Consider the following 15,361-nt stretch of genomic DNA (forward strand, 5'->3'; position numbering starts at 1 on the left):
ACAAAACATTGATGTTTTATCCCTAGTGGCAACAGCACATCCACAACCTTAGAACTTTCTGTCACTATCCCAGATTCAATGGAGGCATGAACCCACTATCGAGCATAAATACCCCCTCTTGGAGTTACAAGTATCAACTTGGCCAGAGCCTCTACTAGCAACGGAGAGCATGCAAGATCATAAACAACACATATATGATAGATCGATAATCAACTTGACATAGTATTCCATATTCATAGACTCTTCTTCGGTGTTCTGGAATCCTCCGTGGAAAATAGGGTCGTGGGATTTTGTTTCGTCCAATTCCGAGAATATTTCCTGTGTAGGATTTACGAAACCAAAAATAGCGAGAAAACGAAACTGGCGCTTCGGCATCTTGTTAATAGGTTAGTACCGGAAAATGCATAAAAATGATATAAAGTGTATATAAAACATTTGAGTATTGTCATAAAACTAGCATGGAACATAAGAAATTATAGATACGTTTGAGCGTATCATACCTCATGGGTCCTGCATGTCATCCTCTATAAACAATAATAGTTTCTTTTCTTGGATTATTTTCGGCTCCTCATATTTTGATGCGGGCTGAGCCCGTGTGGGTTTCCCGATCTCAAGAATTGACCCGGGTGAGTGTGATTGCGGAGGGGGTTTCGCGGGGAAGTGGATGAACGCGAAGAACTCGATACAAACACACGCACACACACAAATCGGTTATCCTTGTTGGCCCGAACCACCAACCGATAGAATTGCAAGACAAAGACCAAAAGGTAGAATCTCTTGCAAAAGATCGACAAATCCAAATAGAATTCCCAAAGAATAAAAGACCAACTAAGAATAGAGTTGCAAAGCAAGAGATTCTCAATTGATAGAATTACTAGAATGGAAAAAAATCCGGATAAGGAGGGATACAATAGATGGTTAATCTAAGGTGGGGGTTTCCCAAATCCACTAAGGGATAATAGAGGCATAAGCCAATTCATCTAAACATCATCTCTCCCTCATGAAGGTGGGGGTAGGTTCCTATTTACAGGTAAGGGGCCGAAGGGGTAAGTTACAAGCCAAAGGGGGGGCTGAGATCTGGCTGAGGTTCGATGGGGCGGAAGTTCCGGCCCCTGGGGGCGGAAGTTCCGGCCGGGCGGAAGTTCCGGCCATCAGGAGCGGAAGTTCCGGCCGCAGCTCTTCTGTGTGAGCGTCTTTGGTCTTGACAGCATCTGGGCGGAAGTTCCGGCGAGGTTGGGCGGAAGTTCCGGCCTGGAGCATCCAACGCTTCTTCCTCCTTCTCTTCCATGCTTCCGTGACATCGGCCTTGCGTCCTCGGGTCTCCATGGCATCCTCTCTTCCCTCAGTACTTGTCGTCGAGTTCCTATCATCAAGGTAAACGGAGTATGAAGTAGTATATCGTTCCACATAGGCGATTGTAGGCACGCATAAAGGAGAAGATTCACCTTTGCATGTCTTCTTGGCGATGAAGCATATGATGCGGTGAAGACCGAAGGTCGGGCTGCATCATCTCCCCCCACTTGAAAAAGAGTCGTCCTCGACGATAAATCTTCATGAACGTGTAGAGGAGGTAGATGACACCAACGCTTGAATGTCGCTTCACTTGTCAAGAGCCCTATCAATAGCACAAGAAAAGCCAAGCAACACTCAAAGCATAGCCAATGTTCCACGGGTTTAGCAAGATAGCGCAAGTAGAAGGAGGTCACCTTAGCAAGATGTCGGTGTGCTCTCATTGAGAGATCTTGTGTAGTAGACGTATGGGGTTGAACCCATTTGTTGACGCTCATCCACAAGTCACTTGTACCTTCACACAACAAAGACCAAGAAAAGTATGTTTGTGTGTGATATTGGAGCACATCATCGATGACATGTCCTTTCATGTTCACAACACCGTTAGCACAACACAAATTTATCAAGAAGAATGCATGTGCAAGGTCAATGTGTAAGAACTCCATATGAACATCTTCCAAATGTGGGAACACAAAAGCTCCAAATTGTGAGACGACCATGTTGTCCATCTCATGTAGAAATTCATTTTCATTGTTGCTCTCAAGGCATCGGAAAGAGAAATTGTTCAACATCCTTGAAGCAACAAGTGGAGAATTTGGCCAAAACACATAAGAGGAAGTGTCCAAAATATCATCAACATGTGTGTACACAAACCATTGGAAAGAGAAATTGGTCCTCATATTTGTTGCAACACACAACATATCATCCAAAAAGTTCATCAAGAAGACTTTTGCACAACCGTGCGTGCCAACAAACCAAAAGAAAGAGCAATTTGTCAACTTGTTTGAGGCAACACCAATGGTGAGAATGACATCATCATGCTTGCAAGAGAACCAAGAGAAAGAGAAATTGTTCGGCATGTTCAATGCAAAGCATGGGAAAGGTATTAGAGTCGGGTTCGATCTTGTACTCACTTGAGTTATGCTCTCAAGAGCTCGTTTGGTCAACTTGTGCTCAATCGAGGTTGACATTGGCATTCTTGTACCTACACACACAATAGGCAAAGCAAAGAACGTGTGTGCATGGTATATGAACACATCATCCATCATGATGGTCCATTTCTTTTGCACATCACCATTAGCGTTAAGCAAAGCATCATAATAGATATGGTGAATATGCGGAGTAAACACATGAACATCCTCATCATGGATATAGGCAAAGTCTCCAAAATTTGAGAGAGCTATGAGGGCAATCTCATTTACAAGCATATTAACATTATGGAAAACCAAGCATTGGAAAGAGAAAGTGTTCAACATTTTAGTTGCACTAATGGGAGAGTATTGCAAGCATCTAGCACAAAACATGTTCAACATTTTATCATGGTTGTCGACAAACCTAGGGAAAGAGTAATTGTTCATCAAGGGTGTCACAACACAAGCATTAGCATCATCATTGCAAGCAACACATGTGAAAGAGCAATTGTTCGACATATTGCAAGCAATAGGAGAGAAAGTTAAACTCTCATAGCATGGCATAACTATATTGTCACAAGCAAGTAATTCCACATGATCAACAATGTTATCAAGCAAAGCATCACATGGAGGAATGAACGAAGCATATGACATAGCAATTGTATCATCATCATCATGCATGAACTCACAAATCATCATGTCCACTAGTGGGATCATGGCATCATCAACACCCATATAGGTACCTTTGTAGTCCGACTCATTTGAAGTGGGTGTTGTGGAAGAGGTAGGCTCCATGTGGCCTCCATGTTCATCTTCAATCAAGCATGGTGTGATAGCATCATCTTCATGCACCATGTACATCTTCTCCATGATCGGGAACTCGTCCTCCATGGAACCTATTGTAACATGAGAAAACACACTAGAGGTAGAGGTTAAGTTGTTAGAATTTGAAATGGCCTCCATGGACCTATCAACTACCTCTCTCATCTCACTCGGTGTATCACTCATATCCTCAAGGTGGAGGCACTCAAGCTCATGTATAGTGGATTCACTCATCTCACATATAGTGGAGTCTCTCATCTCACATATAGTGGAGTCCCTCATCTCCATGGCAATGGCGTCGTCGATGTCCGAGCAACCTAGCAAAGAGGAAGACAACACAAGAGGAGTAGAGGTTAATATGTTAGAAATCAAAGCATCCTCACTCAACTCATGTGGTGTGTCACTCTTGCTCTCAAGGTGTTTGAAGTAGGATTTGCACTCGGCTTTATCTTGGAGGGTCATGTTGGCTTCACGAGCCTCTAACTCGGCAAAGTAGGCTCTCATCTCGGCTTGTTCTTGTGGTGTCATTTTGGGTGGCTCTCACTAGGAAGGGTATATGTATGGTGGAAAGAGAACTACCAAAAGGTCAAAACTAGCAACAAAATCGAGAAAATGGTTCAAGTTAGAGAATAACCGATATGTACTCACACACACACACTCAAAGCACACGCAAAAGGCTAAGAACTTTATATGGTGGTACGTGAGGAAGTGGATAGCAAACGAAAAGAACCAAAGAAAATGTCTATTGTCAAATGTGGGTAAGATCCAAAGTCAAATGTCAAAAGTGGTGATCTATGTCAAGGAAACACGAAAACACACACAAGGAAGAACAATGGGGTTATCGCGACCAAGGAAGTGAGCAAGTAACAAGGATGGTCCTAACGAAGACTATTAGCTCGGTGTCGCGCCAACACAAGAGAGACCGTAGCTTGGTTGCATATGAGAGAAGCAACTAGATTTGCACAAATGCCACTCTTCTCTTTTCTCTCTTAGTGCTTACAAGCTTTGCACTCCTTTGTATCGGTGGACACACACTCTTTTTCTATTTCTTTTTCTCTTTTTTTTCTATGCTTAGAAGCTTTCTTCTTCTCTATGTATATGTCACACTTTTTCTTCTTTTGTGTATCTTTCTCACCGAGCGTGCTTCGGAGCTTTGCTCAACACAACGCACACACACACCCTCTCACGGTCGTGACACTTGTGCAATGCTTCGTAACACTCGGAAAGCCACTCTCAATGGGATAGGTACGCAAAGGAAGAAAGGGGCTACAAGGGGTGGGGCAAGTTATACCTATTGATGTTAGGCGGTGTCAAGCACACAAACTTGCGATGATCGAAGGGGTGTCGATGATGGTGTCGAAGTTGCGCTGGAATCCGGGGTGCCAAAGGTGTTGTCGCGGTGTTGGCGTAGGCGCGGAAGCGGAAAAGACAACCAATGCACTCCAAATCGAAAACCGAGCAAATTAAGTCAATGCCCGAAAAGTTGGGTCAAAACGAGCGGTCAAAAGTTGGGCTCCAAAAATCGTCAAAAATTAGAGGTGGACTATGTGGAGTATATGAAGTTTGATGTTAAAATTTGGGAACAAACGGGCTCCGGAAAATTGTCAACATTTGGGGAGTCAAAACTGGACAGAATTTGGTCAAAAGATGCGTTGGGCGGTACTTCCGGCCTTGTTCCGGCCAAATTTCGAAAACAAACCAAAACCAACGAGGGGCGTTACTGAGAGCAAAACTGCTATTTTCGGAACTTGAGCGAATGTAGAGCGGATGTACCGGCCGGGCGGTACTACCGCTGACTGTTACCGGAAGTACCGGTCTGGAATTTCTTTGTACAGAAATCGATTCAGCTGAACGGGAAAACACTAGATTTTTTTTAGATAGATAAAAGGCAACTTTATTGCCCGACTTTAACTTAATAAAGCCCAGGTAGCACAAGGTTCAAACCAAACGGTCAAACACAACATGCTGCGGCATACAGCTTCGCCAAACATAAGATAGCTAGGTGGTAAAGCAAGACTAGACTAAGGCGGCGCACGCGCAGAAGCAGGAGGGGTGGCGACGTCGGCGCATCACAGCTTCATCTTCTTGGCTTCATGGAGACGTAGAGCTCCCACAGCTCGTGCTCCATCCAGCACAGTCCTTCCCTTTCCAGACCCTTGAACTTGGGCCTCCAGAGCTGCAGAAAGATCACAGTTTTATAGATAAAATCAGCGGGGTGGTTAATGACTTTCTTTTCAATAGAGAGTTTGTTACGAATCGTCCAAAGCGCCCAGGATTGAGCTAAAAACAGGGCCCACAGTATGCGGCGAGAATAGCCCGCAAAACCCGACAGAATAGCATGAAATTGCGGAAAGTTAGCTGGCCTCCAGTTGCACCCCAGCAACTGTCGCAGCACCGCCCAAGCAAATTGCGCCAAGGAACAGCTAAAAAAGATGTGGGTCACGTCTTCCGGGGCCCCACATAAGGCACACCCTCCCGTCGAAGGGCCATGGCGAGTAGCGATCTGAAGATTAGAGGGGAGCTTATCCAGCGCCAACTGCCAGGAAAAGATTTTTATCTTTAAAGGTACCTCGGACTCCCACATGTCCTTGAAGTGGGCCACCGACGTGCCCTGGGACAGCTTGAAGTAAATCGATTTCACAGAGAACACGCCGGAGCTGTCCAAATGCCAGCGAATCTGGTCCATGCCATGAACAAGGGTCACATTCTCCACCAAGTTACATAGGCGCCTCCACTGCCTCGTTCCTTCCTGATCCAGGGAGCGGCGGAATCTGATGGCTAGACCTTCCCCTTGAAGGGCCGTTGCCACCGACACCCTGTCGTCCTCGCAAATCGCAAAAAGGCGCGGGAATAACTCCTTGAGCGGTCTCGACTCGATCCACCAATCCAACCAAAAATTGGTACGGTGCCCATCCCGCACCAAGTGTTCCGCTCCTACTTTAAAGAGGTGTTTCACTCTGTGGAGGCTCTTCCAAAAATGTGAGCCCCCATGGCCATTCCCACTAAAAATGTCGGTGGCATCGCGATACTTGGCTCTGATCACACGCGCCCAGATGGTGTCTTCCTGTTGGTACAACCTCCACACCCATTTGAGAAGGAGGGCCTGGTTCATTTTCTTGGTATTGAGCAGGCCAAGACCCCCAAGTTCTTTAGGCCTGCACACCGTGGGCCAATTAACCATGTGATATTTGCGCTTTGGCCCCGCACCTTCCCAGAAGAACTTGGACCTATGTGTGTCAAACCTCGCATGAATCCCGTCATGGAGAAGGAACAGCCCCATGGCATACATAGGCAAGTTGTCAAGACAAGCATTGGAAAGGATTAAACGTCCACCCGAGGACATGAGTTTTCCCAGCCACGGTTCTACCTTAACCGCCAATTTCCTCACCAGGAATAGCCATTGCTCCAGAGAGAGCTTTCTATCCGATATGGGCAACCCTAGGTAGATAAACGGGAATGCCCCCAGCTTACAATTCAGCTTGTTGGCAACATGATTCTGGTCCCTAGCAGACTGCCCCATGACAATAACTTCACTCTTGTGGTAGTTGATTTTTAACCCCGACATATCTTCGAAGCACATGAGGAGAAACTTCAGATTAGCAATGTCTTCGTCCGAATTTTGAATGAGGATAAGGGTATCGTCCGCGTATTGGAGATGGGAGACTCCTCCAGGAATCAGGTGCGGCACGACGCCGTGAATGTGGCCCGCCCTCCCGGCAGCAGAGAGAATAGCGGACAGAGCTTCCCCAATGAAGTTGAACAGCAGCGGAGAGAGGGGGTCCCCTTGTCTGACCCCTCGCTTGTTACGGAAAAATGGTCCGATCACCCCATTGATCGAGATAGCCGTCTGTCCTCCAGCCACTAGCTGGGAGATACGGTGGATGAAGCCCTCCTCAAAACCTTTGCCTCTAAGCACCTCCGCAAGGAAATCCCAATTTACCCTGTCGTAGGCTTTCTCAAAATCCAGCTTAAGGAGAATCCCTCCTAGCTTCTTGGTCTTAATCTCGTGGATGATCTCAATGAGCGCAAGGGGCCCATCCAGGATATTTCTGCCTTTGATGAAGGCAGTCTGATGTGGGCTGATGATTCTATTGGCCACCGGATCCATCCGGGAAGCGTAAGCTTTGGATACGATTTTGAAGATGACATTGATCAGAGCAATAGGACGGTATTGGGTGATCTGGTCCGCGCCCGGGACCTTGGGAATAAGGGAGAGGATCCCAAAGTTGAGACGAGCGATGTCGATGCGCCCCAGCACAAAGTCATTAAGGATATGCAGCATTCCCCGCTTCACCAAGGGCCAAAAGGACTTGAAGAAAATCACTGGGAAACCGTCGGGACCAGGTGCAGTATTAGACTTCATATCGTTGACAATACTCTCCAGCTCAGCCTCTGAGAAGGTGAGAGCCAGGCCATTGTTTTCTTCCGATGACACCCGCTGATGCTCAGCCCAAGTCTCCGGCGCCAGCCCGCAACACCTAGTTGCGGAGGAGCCCAGCAGCTCACGATAAAAGGCATACACGTGATCCTGAATCAGCCGCTGGTCCGTAATGGGGCCAAGGGTGGTGTTGAGCACTGTGATCTGGCACTTACGCCTCCGGCCGTTTGCCACCGCGTGGCACTAGATTTTTCTGCGCGTGAGATGAAATTGGAAGGAGATGGTGCGGAACTGGTACTGCTTGTGCGTGCGGGGCAGGAGCAAGGTCGTGGCCTGCGGCGATGTGCTGGTCACGCGCGCGCGTGATGGCCTGGGCCTAGGCAGAGGAGCCGCGCGGACCGGCGCGGTGGTTGACCTGCAGCGCGGGATTTGGTGGAGCTGCGCGCGCTGCGGGCGAGGCTTGGCGGGGCGTGGATGGCGCGGGCAGTTGCGCTAGCGGCAGCGTGGGGATTCGCGCGTGGAGGCAGGGGCGGGATCGAGGCGTGCTGCTGGCGTGGCTGTGGAGGCGATCGAGGCAGGGCGAGCAGCGCGGTGGTTGGCGTGTGGGCGAAACGGAGGTAGCGCGTGGGTAGGCTCCGGGGCCCGGGACGAGCGGGGAGGCCGTGGGCCTTGGAGGTGCGCGAGCGGCTGAGCTGAGCGGCAGTTGGCGTGCGTGGGGCGAGCGAGGCGGAGCAGCGTGCGGCGGTGGCGTGGGTTCAGGGGCGGCGCGTGGGCCAGCGGTGGTTCTGGTCGAGCGAGGGCGCAGCGCTGGAGTGGTGGTTGCTGGCGGCAGGAGGAAGACGATGGGCGTTGACCAGGATTTGGGGAAAAGGAAATTTGGGCCAGGGGAAGTTCCGGTGCTGGGTACCGGTAGTACCGGAAATGACACGGAAATTGGATCCGAGATCTGCACGAACAGCACGAACACGGGAGCGGAAAAATGGATGAAAAATGATGGATTTCGATGGGGAAATAATGGAATTAAGCGGAGAAAAATGGAGGGATTGTAGATCAACACCAAAGAGAACAGATCTGTGGACCAAAACCACAAACAACGCAACAAATCCTGAGATCCAAATTCGAGCTATTTTTTGGGAAAAAATTTTTGGGGAAATTTTTGGGCGAAATTGGTGGAATCGGAGGGTCAAATCCGTGGCAACCTTTGCTCAGATACCATATGATGCGGGCTAAGCCCGTGTGGGTTGCCCGATCTCACGAATTGACCCGGGTGAGTGTGATTGCGGAGGGGGATTCGCGGAGAAGTTGATGAACGCGAAGAACTCGATACAAACACACGCACACACACAAATCGGTTATCCTGGTTGGCCCGAACCACCAACCGATAGAATTGCAAGACAAAGACCAAAAGGTAGAATCTCTTGCAAAAGATCGACAAATCCAAATAGAATTCCCAAAGAGTAAAAGACCAACTAAAAATAGAGTTGCAAAGCAAGAGATTCTCAATTGATAGAATTACTAGAATGGAAAAAGATCCGGATAAGGAGGGATACGGTAGATGGTTAATCTAAGGTGGGGGTTTCCCAAATCCACTAAGGGATAATAGAGGCATAAGCCAATTCATCTAAACATCATCTCTCCCTCATGAAGGTGGGGGTAGGTTCCTATTTATAGGTAAGGGGCCGAAGGGGTAAGTTACAAGCCAAAGGGGGCCTGAGATCTGGCTGAGGTTCGATGGGGCAGAAGTTCCGGCCCCTGGGGGCGGAAGTTCCGGACGGGCGGAAGTTCCGGCCATCAGGGGCGGAAGTTCCGGCCGCAGCTCTTCTGTGTGAGCGCCTTTGGTCTTGACAACATCTGGGCGGAAGTTCCGTCGAGGTTGGGCAGAAGTTCCGGCCTGGAGCGTCCAACGCTTCTTCCTCCTTCTCTTCCATGCTTCCGTGACATCGGCCTTGCGTCCTCGGGTCTCCATGGCATCCTCTCTTCCCTTCGTACTTGTCGTCGAGTTCCTATCATCAAGGTATGACGGAGTATGAAGTAGTATATCGTTCCACATAGGCGATTGTAGGCACGCATAAAGGAGAAGAGTCACCTTTGTTTGTCGTCTTGGCGATGAAGCATATGATGTGGTGAAGACCGAAGGTCGGGCTGCATCATATTTGGCCACTTGCCTTTTTCTTTCGATCTCATGCCACCTTTGAAACGTTGAGGAACCTGATGGTTCATGGGACCCGCATATCTTCCTCTATGTAAAGTAAAAGTTTCTTTTCTTGGAGTTTTTTACCCCCTAATTTCTGGCTACATTCTTTTTCTTTTGATCTCAAGCTGCATTTGAAACGTTGGGACCGCTGCTGCAAAATGGGACCCGCATGTCATCCTCTATGAACAATAAAAGTTTCTTTACTTGGATTATTTTTGGCTCCTGATATTTGTCACTTGCCTTTTTTTCTCGATCTGATGCCGACTTTGAAACGTTGAGATCCCTGCTGCAAAATGGGGCCCGCATGTCATCCTCTATGTACTATAAAAGTTTCTTTTCTTGGATTATTTTTGGCACCTGATCTTTAGTCGCTTGCCTTTTTTTCGATATCATGCCACCTCTGAAACGTTGAGGAAGCTGCTGGCTCGCGGGTCCCGCAAATCATCCTCTATGTTGAATAAAAGTTTCCTTTCTTGGAGTTATTTTTGACCCCTAATTTCTGGCTACTTCCTTTTTCTTTTGATCACGTGCCGCCTTGAAAACGTTGAGACCGCTGCTGCAAAATGGGACCCGCATGTCATCCTCTATGTACAGTAAAGTTTCTTTTCTTGGAGTTATTTTTCGCTCCTGATATTTTATCACTTCCTTTTTCTTTCGATCCCGTGCAATCTTGGAAACGTTGAGACCGCTGCTGCAAAATGGGACCCGCATGTCATACTCTATGTACAATAAATTTTTCTTTTCTTGGATTATTTTTGGCTCCTGATATTTGGTCACTTGCCTTCTTCTTTCAATCTCATGCCGCCTCTCAAACGTTGGGTAAGCTGCTGGCTCATGGGACCCGCATGTCATCCTCTATGTACAATAAAAGTTTTTTTTCTTGGATTATTTTTGGCTGCTGATATTTGGTCACTTGCCTTTTTCTTTCGATATCATCCCGTCTTTGAAACGTTCAGACCGCTGCTGCAACATGGGACCCATATGTCATCCACTCTATGTACAATGAAAGTTTCTTTTCATGGATTATTTTTTGCTCCTGATATTTGGCCACTTTCCTTTTTCTTTCGATCTCATGTCGCCTCTGAAACGTCTTGTAAGGTGTTGGCTCATGGGACCCGCATGTCATTCTCTATGTACAATAAAGTTTTTTCTTGGATTTTTTACCCCCTGATTTTTGGTCACTTGCCTTTGAAAGGACACGGATGTCTCCTAGAGGGGGGTGAATAGGCGGTTTAAAACTTTTACGATATTGGCTTAATAAATGCGGAATAAAACTAGCGTTTACTTTGTCAAGTCCAAAGCCTATATAATATGGTTCACCTATGTGCACCAACAACTTATGCTAAGCAATACAAGCAACTATGTGATAGCAAGATATATAACTTCAAGCACGATGGCTATCACAAAGTAAATGCATAAGTAAAGAGCTCGAGTATAGAGATAACCGAGGCACGCGGGAGACGATGATTTGACCCGAAGTTCACACTCTTGCGAGTGCTAATCTCCGTTGGAGAGGTGTGATGGCTTAGCTCTCCCGAATGCCACAAATGGCCTCACCATGAGGTGTGGTTGCTCGATGCACACCAACGCCACAAAGGCCTCACCCCAAGATGCGGGAGTTACACCACACACCGAGCGCCACAAAGGCGCCTCACCTTATTCTTCGGTGACCCTCGCCACAAAGTCCTAGGTCACGGTTCCACTAAGGGATTTCCTTCAAGGCGGAAACAGGGCCTTACACAAAGGTTGGAGCACACATCCACAACTTAATTGGAGGCTCCCAACAAATCACCACAAAAGGCCTAGAATCCGTCTAGGGTTCCAAGAACCCAAGAGTAACAACCTTCTTGCTTTCACCACCACGAATCTTCGTGGAAAGCTCAAACTGATGCACCAAATGCAATGACAAGTTCCCCACTCTCAAATTCCACCAAAGCTACAAAAGCTATTGGGGGAATAAGAGAGGAAGAACAAAGAAAATTCACTAAGAACTCCAACATCAAGGTCTAGAGGATTCCACTCACAAAGAGAGGGATTTGATTGGTAAAAATGTAGATCTAGATCTTCTCTTCATTTTCCCTCAAAAAGATTCAAGAAGTATTGGAGGAGTAGAGGGATATGGCAAGCTCTCAAGGTCAACAATGGTGGAGAGCAAATAGGGGAAGAGATGGCAGCCCAAGGAGGAAGAAGGGGGCTTAAATACCCCCACCCATCGAAATATGACCGTTTTGGTAGGCTCAGGACGGATTATTCGGGGCCGGATATTTTGTTTGGGCCGGATATTCCGAGGGCTGGATAATCCGCCCCCAACTTGGGCTGGAATATTCGCCCCCCTGAAAACTGGCAGAAACATCAAACTGAAACGGGCATAACTTTAGCATCCGGACTTCGATTTTGATGATCTTGGGCTCATTTTGAAGCTAGGAACAAGATCTACAATATCATGTAGGGAAACATCATAGTCCAACAAGGGAGGACATAAATAAATGATGAAAGTTTTGACCTATCTAAAAAAGACATACCGGTAAAACCTCCAACCTCGAAAATACAACAAGTTGCCCGTGCAAAAACCATTCTCGATGAACTAGAGCTTGTCATGAGAATAAGTACAAGCTCTAAAACATCACATGAATAAGATCCAAAGAACAACCAAGAAAGATGATGCAAGGATGAAAAGGTTTGAGCTCTCTGAAGGATACGATCGAGTTACTCACTCGAGAGCCCTCTTGATAGTACGGCAACTAAACTATAAACTGGTCTCCAACTATACCATGAGACCGGTGAGAAAGAAACCCTATCAAGAGCAAACCTGAACCTTGCGCATTCCACTTGAGCTTGATGATGACGGTCTTGACCGCAACAAGATGTAACACCTTTCTTGATTGTGCTTGCTTTATGAAGTCATGCGAATTGCTCCCCCATACTCCACTATGGGAGAGCTTCTTCTTCGGCGCATCTTCACATATCCATGAACACCATATGGATGGCAAGCTTCAAGCATATGATCTCTTCGAGTTGGCTCATCTTGAACTTGCACTTCATTTATTCATTCTTCATCATGTTGATGTCTTTAAGTAACTTGAGGGCTCACTTCATCTTCATCTTCAAGACATACTTGACACTTGATATCCTTCATCAATTTCTTCTTATTGCAATCTTGAAGCCAACATATGGTTGAAGCATTGCCTATGGACAACTCCTACAAATATAACTCAATGAAAACATTAGTCCATAGGGATTATCATTAATTACCAAAACCACACATGGGGGCTCCATGCACTTTCAATCTCCCCCATTTTGGTAATTGATGACAATCTCTTTGAGAGGATTTATATAAGGAATTTAAGTGAAAAAAAAGTTGAACACATAGAGCAAACTCCCCCATAATATATGCATGTGTGAATGAACTTGAATTTCATTACATACATTGGCATTCAAAGCCTAGTGGAGTTTCTTCTAAATATTCAACTATGCAAAGCAACAAGATGCAATGCCAGAAAGGCACATGCTTAAGCACAAAGCAAAGACATAACCAAATTCCCTTAAACTCTCCAAACTTATCCCCCATTGGCACCAATTGCCGAAATGGGTGAAAAATTTAGAAGGCCAATATAGTGAGAGTTCCTCCATACCGTGTGCATTTCTCATAATTTGAGTGGAATCAAATGCACGTATCCAATGATGAATATTCGGAAGGAATCACACTATATAGAGGATCAAAGATTGCAAAAAGATACCAAGGTCAAGAAGCTTCAACAAATGAAGCAAGCAACCAAATGAACCATAAAGAAGATACCTAAATAAAGATAGATATTATGATAAGATCAAGAAGATTGCTCTAAATAATATGAGGAAGCTCCCCAAGGTTTGTGCACAAAACTAGACAATTTGCATTGGAGTATAAAGTGCACAAAAATGGAATCATCACTCCCATAATATCATTCAAAACAAAAGATACCAAGTGAACTAAACTCTAATGATCACCACAAAATAGTTCTTTAACTAAAATGAGGAAGCTCCCCAAGGTACATGCATAAATTAAAATGTTGCATTTGAATACAATATGCATAACATGGAATCCTCACTCCCTCATTACCATTTAAAACACAAACATTTGCAATAGATCATAGATAGAAAATTAAGCTTAACACTTGCAACAAACAAATGGTTGAGCAACAAGTAAAAGGCACCATAATAAAAGGCTCAACCAAGAGGATATGTGAAAGGAATGACAAAGCATATTATAATACTATTACAAGGATGAGAAAAAAGCATCATCATAGTGTTCAATGAATTATATTGCTTAGCATGACCAATCAACACACAACAAAAAAATAAGATATCAAATGGAGATGTATCATCTCTTATGTGTATAAGTTTCTCTAAGTGGGAAAAATCACTAAGATATTTATCCACAAAGAAACATGCACACACAAAATAGATACATAAGAAATATAGCATGATATCAAAGACGGAGTCATGCAATATACCAATAAGAATTTTTGCTTAAAAGCATGGCCAAAGGCTCAATTTTATCTTATTGTACATTCATGAACTTCAACCATAAACACACAAAATACATCACAAATATCAACAAGGGATAGAAGATAGTTGTGATGCATTGAGAAAGGGAACAAGTATCACAAACAAGGATAACAAAATAAATAACTCAATTTGCACTTTCATCGATATTGCACATGTGAGAGGCTTGAGGAATTGATATGCAATAAAATTGCTAGATAGACCTAGTTGGGATGGATGAATCATGAGCATGATTTTATATACTTCCCAACATATGTGCTCATCTCAATTTACTCATATTTGCAATAAAGAGGTTTCATTAAAATCTTTGCAAGAAGCATAATATTTTCAAATCAAGAGATTCATGCCAAGATGCAACCACACGGTTGGATGCTAGAAAAATATGCATGAGAAGATACTCGTTGCCGAGATAGCATTGGTGTGGATGTAGTAGATATGAGTCCGTTGATCATCCTAGCTTGCCTCATTTTACCATTGAGTCACCACATCTTCCTAAGTGTGAGACAAGCATCAAATGTATCTCCTTGTACCTAAAACAAAATTAAGTACAAAATGGTTCCCAAACTAATTGGGTCCAAAGTAGTTAGATACACTACAATATATAGGACAAACTCCACAAAACTTTGTGCATATAGATATGAAATTGACTTTCATGCACATCTTAGCCAAATTAGGATTTGATGGAGTTTACCCTATATATTGGATCAAAGAAAGTAACACATGCCATAAGATATAAATATATTAAATATGCATGCACAATACTTTCAAGAACCAAAGGAAGATACAATTTGGACAAAACACCAAATAAATCAAGAAACAATGGTTATCCAAATTATATCAAAGAATCGAATCAACACAAGATTGACTCCAAAGACTTATCTCATTGTAAGAAGATAATTAAACCCAAAGACAAAGGAATGAGATAAACAACTCCCAAGAGAAAGGTTCCCACAAATAAACCAAACCCTCAACATTTTTTATGATGGCACAAACTACCAACAAGAA

The sequence above is a fragment of the Lolium rigidum genome, chromosome 7 (assembly GCF_022539505.1).
Source record: "Lolium rigidum isolate FL_2022 chromosome 7, APGP_CSIRO_Lrig_0.1, whole genome shotgun sequence".
NCBI classification, from domain to species: Eukaryota; Viridiplantae; Streptophyta; class Magnoliopsida; order Poales; family Poaceae; genus Lolium; species Lolium rigidum.